Genomic DNA, 11,208 nt, shown 5'->3' on the forward strand with positions numbered 1-11,208 from the left:
CATGGATTACTATTTAATTTTTAATTTCATGGTTCTTGTATATGTAGGTTTTAAAAGAATACAAGCTAAGAGATTTTAGTGACGATGAAGAAACTCATGTGGGTGAAATGCATGCTAACTTAGATGTACTAAATGGTACAAGACAAACAGTGGTCGATTCAGATGAAGAGAGTATAGTGGATGGACGAGACCCAAAAAAAACTACAACGAGCAGCCGCAAAAATCTTCTCCAGTAAAGATATTTCAACCCACTGCTTCTAATATAGAAACATTTAAACAGAAGAAAATCGGTAAGACAATCAAACTCATGGAAACAAACCATGATACTAAAATTGTGCGAGAGAAGAGTAAAAGGGAGACGAAGCCGGGGCCGTCTCTACTAACACCATATCGAGGTACGCAACCTGCTGTAGGTATCATAAAAACAGAAAACCAGTCAATGGCAATTGTTGGACGTGGATATGATCCATTTGCACACGTGGATGTGCAAAAAGTTAAAGTTTTAGACGATTGGTTATGATTGGACAAGTAAGTTTTTTATCTACGTGATTGTCATGTTACTAATGTAGTGATTCTTTTGTAGTTTTTTTAACAAGTAAACGTTTGTTACCTTGTAGTGAATACCCTATTGGCTCCCAGCAAAGTGGCGTGGCGTTTTTTCATCTTCTGCGAACTCGTCAAAAGTGGCTAAATGAAGAGGTTATTATAGCATTCAATAATAACATGTTTCAGGTTTTTTCAAGTATATTATGCTTTCTTATGATAATCTATTATGACTTTTTTTAACAGCATATTAGCAGTGGCATGAACTTGCTGCGATTAAGATTAATGAAGAATCCAGAAGAATTTAGAAGTGAGAGGATTGCTTTTACAGATGCTTATTTCACAGCAATTTGGTCCAAAAGTTACAAGGATTTTCTAGAGTCAAAAGCACTTCCTATTTTTCCTAACGGAGCATTTAAATACGTTAGTGGGGAATTACCTGCATTTGCTAAAACAGGAAAGAAATGGAGGACAGAGGTGGATGATATTTATGGTGTTCTCCATGTCAATAAAAACCATTGGGTAGGTCTATTCATTTCTATCCCGAATCGCTGTGTTGATGTCTTTGATTGTGGGTATAAAGGTAGTAAGAATGAAGATATTGTCACAGCCGTGAAGCCAATAGCTCATATGTTACCACATTTACTTCGAGCAGCTGCATTATCAATAGAAAAGGCAAAAATGAGTGTCGAGCAATACAAAATCCGACGGCCGCGGACCAAGATTCCCAAATGCATAAAGTGGGTGACTGTGGAATATATGCCATAAAGTTTGTCGAATGCCATGCATTAAACGCTGAGTTTACGCAGCCTCTATCTGATACAAGCATCAAAATGGTTAGAGAGAAGCTTGCAGCTGAGATTTTTGACGAGACAGAGCAAGATGGTCGAACAGTCTCTAACCCAATCCCAATTGGAACGTGACCATGAGTTATTACATCCCTATTGATTTTTCATTTATTTTGACTAGTTATGGCGGCTTCATTTCTATCACAATATCCATATATTTTGTGCGTTTCAGATTTTTACAGACTTTAAATTTACATTTCAAATGATGATTATACTTTTCAATGATGCTTTGAACAGTCTTCCATATCTAATAATCAAAGTTAAGCAGGACATTCATGTGCCTCTATAAAGAACTACAAATAGAAATTTAAGCAGGACATGCATGTGCAGTATACACAAACGACTCAATATATATAAAATAAGAGAGCATTACTTGTAAGTTGTAACAACACGTGTGGTAGCCACCACATGCAACTTCATATGAATATGACACTTCACAAATAATCGATGGTATCAGGCCTTTGGAATTAAACTACGTAACGATAATCTGAAAACCAAAGCATAATTCTCAAAAACAATATGTTAAAGAACTTGATAATCTGAAAACCAAAGCATAATTCTCAAAAACAATATGTTAAAGAACCTGAAGAAAATAATAATTAAATGTTATTGCAAGTTGCACGATTATGCCCAGCCATCTTACATTGTGAACATGTATGATGTTTACGTAACTTCTGGGTTGATGACTTCTCACAAAACTTCTTCTTCTTTTTTTTTTTGAATAGATTTTTACCCATCGCCTTTTCAAGTGCAGAAAGGTATCTTGACTTCTTTGGTCTACCAGCACCACGAATTTCCTCCGGTGAAAGACATCTTTTGTTTGCTATATCAAGCGGAGACTCCAATTCAACATCTTTTGGATTAATAGACTCAGCATATGCATTGTACCAATAGATTTTTGTGTAGTAACGATGTATGAGTGTTTCTTCGGATAGATTGGGACGCTTCATAGCAGCAGCAAGAGCGTGTTCACATGGAATCTTATCAATATTATAAACGCGACAAGTGCAAAGCATCTATTACAAGTGGAAAAAGGAGTTTAGCAAATTAAGTCTTAACATATATGAATTATGAAAAAAGAAAACGTACCTGTTGTAGATCAACGACACAAGCAACATCACCGCCAGTGACATGGCTAAGATGAGCATCTTTGCACATAAAGAGTATTGGCAATAACAGTTCTTTTTTTTCAAAGTTTTTTCAACTTTAGGAGTGAACAAAGTTGTTGCACATAAATTGTTTCCTTTATTAATTTCATTTTTCTAATATTTCCTAATTTAAATTTCGTTTTCAAATAATATTCTGAACATTTAATGTAATATTTTATATGTGATTTTTACAATATTTATGTAGTTAAGAAGAAAAATTAATAATATATGGAGGGATAATATGGTAAAAATGTACTTTACAAATCTTTTAAAATCTTAATAGGTTAGTTTAGTTGTTTCTAATAAATTCTAGGTTATTATAGCAAATCTCCCATAGTTGTATGTGTAAATATCTTTTTACGATAGATAATTATAAATTATATCTATATATACATTTTTGAGACATTTATGAAATAAACCCTGGAGTTAGAACTTATTTACAATCATGCCATTAACATTAATTTTACAATTTATTCTTTTAAATAATATCAAATTTGAAATCTAACTTAAGAATATTTTCTCTTATTCAAATTTCCAAAAATATCGGACCAACACCCATTAGCATTAAATATTTTATATTTAATTAATTCATTCTCTAAAAAACTGTTGATAATAACTTATTTTCATGTGTTTGAAAGCCAAGTGATTAAACTGTTGATAATAACTTTAATTTAAAAAACAAATTGGGCCCGAACTGACACAAATTGTTAAAAAAAAATTTACTTCTTCACCAAAGTGTTTTTCAGTAGCTAATATATTAATATATAGATTTTTGATCCATACTAATAAGAAACAATTGATATAAATCAAACACTCCACCATTTTAATCGATTTGCACAACTATAAATTCAAAAGTGTTAAAGGATATAGAGATAAAACAATCAAAGTTACAAAGTCAAATTATAGTATACTCATATAATTATAAACATATAATATATTATGTAATACTATTATCTCTATATTGTAAATGAAAAAGAAAAATCATAAAAATAATATTTTTGTTGACTAAATTAAATTTAATGAATAATAAGGATATTTTAACTTGTAAACAAACTACTATATGTAGACAATGGAAATTACACACTACATAATGTATTGATGTAAAACTATAATAGATTAAAAAAATACATAATATATTATATACATATATTGTTAATATAATAAAAGAAAATTATTTTGTATTTCTAAAAAAAAAAAATATAGTCCTGCGGTGTACCGCGGGTGAATATCTAGTTGTTATGCAAAATGTAAATTATTACACTTCTCATTTAAGTCGTTTTATATAAAATAAGAAACTTTACGCCAAAATTATAAGGGAGATTTACTCAGATGTACTCCAAATTAGGTAATATTACCAGAATTAACAAATCTTTTTTTATTAATAGGATATTTCAGGTATTTTCAAAATATCCAGCATGCCCTTGTTTTATGTTACAGAAAAAAACGTAATTACAAAAATATCATTGCCACGTCAGACTCAACATAAGAAATTGCTGATGTGTATTAAATAACTCAGCCATAACGCGTTACAGAGGTAATCACGGCTGAGTTACAGTTCAGTTGCGCTTGATAACTCAGCCAAGCGTTACGACTGACTTAATGAAATCTGGCTGAATTATGCTATAACTCAGCCGTCCTTACGGCTGAGTTTTCACCCGATGGTTGAGTTGTCAAAATTTTGGCTGAGTTATCACTACGACACGGCTGAATTAAGCTTTTCCGGCTGGCTAAGTTATGAACAACGGCTGACTTATGAGATGTCGATACGGCTGAGTTATGGTTAAACACTGTAACTCAGCCGTCATAAGCTGACTTATCGGACAACTCGGCCATTTTACGGCTGACTTATTAGCAAAAAATTAATTACTAGAATATCATTCAGTTACGGCTGACTTATTAAACGATACGGCTGAGTTACAAATTTTCAGTTGATTAAGCGGCTGAATTCGGCAGCCATTTTTTTTGCTTTTTAATTACTGTAATAGTATTCATGTTGCGGCTGAGTTATAATCTTGTTTGATGGCTGATTTAATTAGGCTGATTTACATGTTCGTTTGGTGGCTGACTTGCCACTTCGGACGCATCATCTTCTCCGGAAATACGAATCGTCGTTTTTCGACTTCCATCTTCTTCACCTGATTCAAAAGTGAAGTTCTTTACCTTCTTCTTCACCTTGTTCTTTACCTTGTTCTTCACCTTGTTCTTTACCTTGTTCTTCACCTTGTTCTTCACTTCTTAATTTTCCTCATTCTTATTAATTTTCCTCATTCTTCTTCATATTCTTTCATGGATCCAATTCCGATAATTGTTGTTTCTGGTAATTGAGTAAAGAAACACAAATATGTATTTAACACCGATGATAGAGGGTGTAGAGTTGTGCAGATAGATGCGGAAACAACGCAAGACAAACTTGTTCTCGATGATTAATGATTGAACGCGAGGAAGGATGAAACGGCTAATAAGCCAGCCACGAAGCATTATAACTCAGCCGGCATATGAATCTAAGAGACCTTTCGTTTTCTTTTAAGTATTATAATTCAGCCGTCAAGTAATAAAATTCAGCTGTTTACTTTTATTTCTTGTTATAAGTCAGCCACGAAACATTTTAACTCAGCCGTCATATGAATCTATGAGACCTTTCGGTTTCCCTTAAGTATTATAACTCAGCCGTGAAGTAATATAAATCGGACGTTCACTTTTAGCTTATTTATTGTTATAAGTCAGCCACCAAGAATTTTATAACTCAGCCGTCATATGAATCTACGAGACCTTTCGTTTTCCCTTAAGTATTATAACTCAGCCGTGAAATAATATAAATCAGACGTTCACTGTCAATAATGACATGAAATCGTTTGCTGATGTGTATTTTTTTAAATATTTATGGAATTAAAAATAAAAAATTAACCCAAGAGGTGAATTGTAATTACACCCATAGCATTAAATATCTGAGCAATTTTTAGAAAATTTATACATATCAAGAATAAACCAACTTTTAGAGTACATCTGAGTAATTCTTTCAAATTATAATCATACTAATGTCAACCTGAGCTTTTAAAGTTCTTTATCAAGTTAAAAAATATTTCAATTATTTCATTTTCAGTAAAAGATATTGTAATTATCGGTTATAGATTTGTTACATGAATGATATGTTTTAAGTTATTAAAAACAGTTACAAATATTAGAAATGACTTAGCCGTACACTCGTACTCATAATATAAAACTTACTAATTTTATTTTTAGTGCAAAGAGCAATTGAAAGGAAAATATATATTGTTCGAGATATTAGAGAAGCTGGGCCAACAAGTTTCATGAAGTTCAGTTTGTTTTTACAAAGAGATGTTGTAATATATATTTCCTCTTCTTTTTACTCAGATTGTTTTTTACCGCCATTAAGGCTTATGAATCAATTGTATCTTGATTATATTCATTCATCAATATAATCAATTTCGATGAAAAAAAAAGGAAAATATATAACATAGAAGCATAACGTAATAACTTTTGAGCATGTTTTAGTACTAAACTCTACCCGTAAAAAACAATACCCTAATTGTAAAATAGAGAACCCAAACCTATAACAAAAATCTAAAAATTAAATTAAAATATTGTAAATGTGTTAATTAGTGCTATCTTTAAGAAATTTTTAGAGTATGTGTTATTTTTGTCAATAAAACTTGTTTTGTGTTATTTTAAAATAATTTTCAAATTATATATCGGTTTGGGTTAATAAAAGATGGGTTAGTAAGTGATATTTAGATTTTACAAGTATACATATTTTTTTTTGTCAACCATTGGGCCACAACAGACCGGCCCATTAGCCTAATCCCTACATTCGTAGGGAGCGGCGGGACTCGATCCTAGGTGTGATGGTGCCTTGTGCATTAAGGACTTACATTTGGCCACTGCACTAAAATCACTTCACAAAAGTATACATATTTTGTTTCCTTAATTTATTATTGTTATTTTTTATTTTTATTTTAATTTATTTTAAATATAGTATTACATGACATATTGTTCTTTTTTCATTAGCTAAGCTAATAGGGGTGAACCGAAAATTGTTCTTCCAACAAAGCATGCTTGAAGATACTATGTGAGAAAGAAGTTAGAAGAACAAAGAGCTCTTTTGCTCCGACATATTCCACTCTATTAAGAAAAATCCTTCTTCTTAGCAATTATATACACAGTTGCATTCTTCCTGCGGTAACTATAAAATGTACATCTTTATCTCGGCAAGAAGACTGTACATGCTTTAATGCTTTCCCTCATCTGTTTTGTAGAGATTCAATATGAATTTCCATCGAAGAAAAGTGATAAAATATCCCAAAAACAATTTACATCCACTTTTCTTCAAGTGAGTGAGAGTATTCCCAGTAACATTGGTTTTGGAGCTGAGCATGCCCAAGGCAAAACTCTTGTCCTCAAAGCGCTGATTTGTTGGAGCCGCCTTCGTGATTACTTCACTAGTAAAAATGTCTGTCTAGTTAATTCCGTTTGTGAAGTTCAATCATCTTTGGAGAAAGATTGTCTGGTGAAGCACTGGGACAGGACTTAGCATCATGTTCATGACCAGCGTCACTGCCTTGGAAGCCCCATAACTCTTTAGCTATCGCATCCCCTTCCTCTGAAAAATGTAAGTCTCATTAGTCTGTATTCAAGTAAAAAATCTGAAATCATACACAAACAATGGTTTGAACTCGAAACCTGGCTTCAATTTTTTAGGATCTGGTAACTCCTGGTTTACCAAAGGAGTAGTACTACATTCAGCTTTACTAGTAGATGATTTCTGAGAGTGTAATGGTATCTGTGAGTATACATTGTGCAGTTTTTTATGTAACTCTTCCATCTTTCCTGATATTTCATCAGCTCTGTCCATATCTATGAGAACCTGAAAAAGAAACCCATCTATTCAGCATCGAGAAAACGCATAAAACTGCAGTAGGAACATCAAAGGTTTTGGTTACATTTAATCTACCTGGGCAGGATGTTTGTGGAAAATGGGCGCAAACCTCTGCCGACAATACTCACTAAAAAGCAAAGTGAGAAGAATTAGTGGTATGGTGAAACCGGAAGCAACCGTTGATAGTTTTAATCCGAAAAACCCCAGAGCTATAATCTGTGTCAAGATCAGCGAAAAGATTGTTGTGTTGTGAAAAATAGGCCAGTATTGTCCACCGCTTTCGTACTTTGTGATATAAACGTTGAGTATCTGCAAATAGAAACAACTCTGTTAGGACTAGGGAGGATTTATCTTTTAAAAATTATATTAAGAGTTTTCTGATGCATGAGCCTGAGCCTGGCACTACTACTGCCTCTTCTTATGACCGTATACATGACTATAAACATTGCAGAAGCAATCACGATGCTTTTTGAGTGCCTAACTATGCCTAACTATGATATTATGTAAAAAAAGATCAGAGAACGTATTGATTGCACACTTACCTGATTTTTGTATATGAGATATGCAAGGAAAAAGTATATCAGCAGAAACGGCAGTATTAGTGGTGCTATGACTGAATTGGTGAAACCAAGCAGCCCAAACAAAAGCACCCGGGGAATTTCGGTGTGGTATGGGAACCTAAGTGTTTCATATGAATCATCGTCGTTCTTGGAAACAACTTTTGCTACCATATTCCAGATAAGAGCCATAGGCTGCATTAGTTCACAAGCCAAACTGGCCCAACCAGATGTGAAACAATAGGTCATGAAGAAGCCAGCCTGCATACATGGATAAAGACATTATCAAAAACAATAATACAATCTCACTTTTACTAATATGAAACAAAAGAAGGTGCTCAAGCAATGGAGGTCACACGCAACCAGAAAAGGTTAATCCCAAATGATTCTATAACATAAATAAATTTTTTCCTCCAATGGGCTTAATACTCTCTGGTATAAAAATCACACATACTATTAAAGTTGCGAGATCCAAATTTGGTTTGCAGCTAGATTTTACTGAAGGTTTTTATATCAAACTGTTTTAAAATTTCCACACAAATTTTGTAAAACGTTTATTTTCTTTTGAATATAATTTAACATTAAATTCAAAAAAAAAAAAAAAACTAATGTCCAAGAGACTGTAGAAAATGGACATTAGCAAATATTCAAACCTTTGCTCTGAAATGTAAAAAGGCTATGGGTAAATCACCTGTGTTGGCACTGATCTTGCAAGTTGTGCAGGAATGTCTGATGACAGACCCTGATAATATATTCACGAAGAACACATTCCAAATGGTAAAATATAAGACTTTGATGCACGCACTCTTCTTCCTTATACTCCGTGAAATGCATCCTTCCAAGGCCGAAAAATACATCATTAATGGTGGAACGGCATAGAAAAATAGAATCAAGATCACACTGGGTAAGTACCCTGTGATGACCTGATTTATAAACTTCCTGCAAAATGGTTTGAATGGTTGATTAACTTTTAAGATGATAAAACAAATCAAGAACATCAATATTTGATTTCTCTTCAAGTTTCAAATCTATAAAGAATGCTATGTCATGTCTACGCGTAAGGAACCTGCAAGTAACTCACTTCTGCAAGACGCCTCTTAGAAAAGGAAATGCATGAGACAGCTGCTGTAGTTGAGTCAACCCTTGAATGAAGGTCACAGGAATAAGAAAAACAAACATGAAGGCAACTGCACCAACAAGGGTTGCTATTTTCCGTATCCAAAGTTGTCGATAAGGAATGTTGAGATTCTTCCAATACACATCGTGAGGTTCCGGAGCTAAGTCTGTCACCCATAACATAGGATTTGATGATAGTAGAACCTCTGAAGCAACAAGAGCGTCATAGCGTGTCTTGAAAAACACAAAAGCAGCTGGACGTTCCTAAAAAAACGCAGAAAAATTTGTGGCTTCAGTTAACTATTCTATATTGTGGGTATATGATATTAAGCACTGCTACTTCTAAGCTCTAGCAGAAAAGTGAAAATTGTCGTAGTGTATATGGTAATACAACTCATTAATGGTGGTTTAAAACTGAACTGAACAGACAAACCAGATAACCACATTCTATGCTTAGATCAGGGATAGTCAGAAGAATTCCTTACTTGCTCTGTCGTAGTCGTAGTCATAGTTAACTCACCAAGCTCCATTCCTTTCACACTGTCCCCCTCATTAGATAGGATATGAAAAGAATTTGTGGCTGTGGGTCCTCCACAAAAGGTGCATGGCCTTAAACTCGGTTTACAATTGATTTCAGGAGCTACGTGTTTTATACTCAGGCACATCCTCTCCGCATCACGCTGAGACAGAAATTGTGATAATCTATAGGTCACACTTTTTCTATGACACAGAACAATGAATCTCATTTACGATATCACAAGCACAAACCGTCCACATATAATCTACCCAATTTCTAACAACTTCTGTTTTTGATTCAACATGCTGACAGAGAACCAATGAGAGACTGATGTGGTAAAATTGAAGCAACCACTCAACTATGAATGAAAACAATACAGATATGATACAAACAGAGTTCCTCTAAAAGATCTTTGTATACTCCATGAATATGTGTCTAATATGAAATTATTTTTAGCTGAACTAGAATTAATTATATCTAGTGTTCTCTGAAATATCACCAATCTCAGCATGTGGCTATCAAATAAATAACCCTCTATAACATCCAACAAGCACATAATACTTCAGAACCATGAAGTATTACACCAACTACGAAAGCTATCAATAAAAATAGATAGTGGAAGAATAAGAAACACTTAAAGCTGGCAAAACTTTTCACATCTCACAGAGCAATCGCAGTTTTTTACTAAAGTTTCTAGGTGACAGTTTTAATCTGACTAGTAAACCAAGAGGAAGGTGGGCTGAATAATAGTTTGGTTAAATCTGACTGGTCCAAGAAGAATACGTACCAGCAGTCTCTGAATGATGCCATTATGATAGACCATTTGGTGGGACACATAGCTGGATGAATAGTAGTTTGTGAAGAATTTGGTCAGTGTGTCACTGTAAGATTGCTCAGGAGACCATGGAATAGCACGGATAAGAACAGTAAATTGACTTGGCTTTGAGGCACTTCCAGTAATATGTCCAAGCCTCATTTTTGCTATGGTCCTATACTCCTACAGTATAAAAAAAGTGTCAAAAGATTTGAGGAAAAAAAACTAAAAAGAAGATAAATTGAGGAACCAACAGTAAGTATTATGTATGCATGAGATAAACTAAGGTACGAGGTCCTCACAAAGTAAAGAAGAAGGCAGGCTGCTGAAGTTATAATGTACAGTGCAAGACAATGAACCCACAGCCTGAGATCAGTAAATGTAATAAGAAAAAAAATCAGCACTTTAAGCTCTCTGTATAAAATAATGTTGAACTATCTTTCAAAGAGACATACAGGTAGAAATAAAAGCAATATCACATTTACCATTTTGAGCCTTCTTTAAGATTTTCAATTGTGAACACTTCAGATGACTCCAAATGGATTTCCTTATGCACCATCGGTTGCCCATAATAATTAACAGGCAACACAAAGGCAATGCAAACAACAGCAACTATAAAGAAAGTACGAATGCTGCAGAAAATACAAAACACATAGGAAAGCCAATTGTGCGGGTTATAAAACGTAACATAAGTAACTGTAGAATAAATCAAGAAACAGAAAAAAAAAAAAAAAAAAAAAAAAAAAAAAAAAAAAAAAAAAAAAAAAAAAA

General features: G+C 33.5%; 1 pseudogene; it reads right to left on the reverse strand.

Moving 5' to 3' along the window:
- LOC104789396 overlaps positions 6,673 to 11,208 on the reverse strand; it is a 6,339-nt pseudogene continuing 1,803 nt past the window's right edge.

This window comes from Camelina sativa, chromosome 5, assembly GCF_000633955.1.
Source record: "Camelina sativa cultivar DH55 chromosome 5, Cs, whole genome shotgun sequence".
Taxonomy (NCBI): Eukaryota; Viridiplantae; Streptophyta; class Magnoliopsida; order Brassicales; family Brassicaceae; genus Camelina; species Camelina sativa.